Source organism: Penaeus chinensis, chromosome 30, assembly GCF_019202785.1.
Source record: "Penaeus chinensis breed Huanghai No. 1 chromosome 30, ASM1920278v2, whole genome shotgun sequence".
In the NCBI taxonomy this organism is placed as follows: Eukaryota; Metazoa; Arthropoda; class Malacostraca; order Decapoda; family Penaeidae; genus Penaeus; species Penaeus chinensis.
The window spans coordinates 19,299,128-19,299,444 of record NC_061848.1 but is presented as its reverse complement, the minus strand read 5'-3'; positions in this window follow the sequence as shown (position 1 = coordinate 19,299,444).

Sequence of the window (317 nt, the reverse complement as noted above, 5' to 3'; positions counted from 1 at the left end):
GTGGTGCCAGCATCGATGATGGTGTCAGCAGCACCAGTGGTTGAAGTCACATAGCAACTGCAATTTGCATATCTTCGTCTTGAGCTGTAATATCAATAATTGTGTTATACCGTGGGATATCTGTACGGAGACAGACATAAGGTTATATTATGAGGAATTAGATAAACATGAATATCCATAGAGAGCATTTTAAGTAAGAATTCGGTTGCCATACTTACTTAACCATCGTCTTCTAAGTCAAGATATGTGGCATAACAATACCAACAGAGCCATTACCGTACATTATTGCTAAATGTAGGTGTTATAAAGAGATAGGT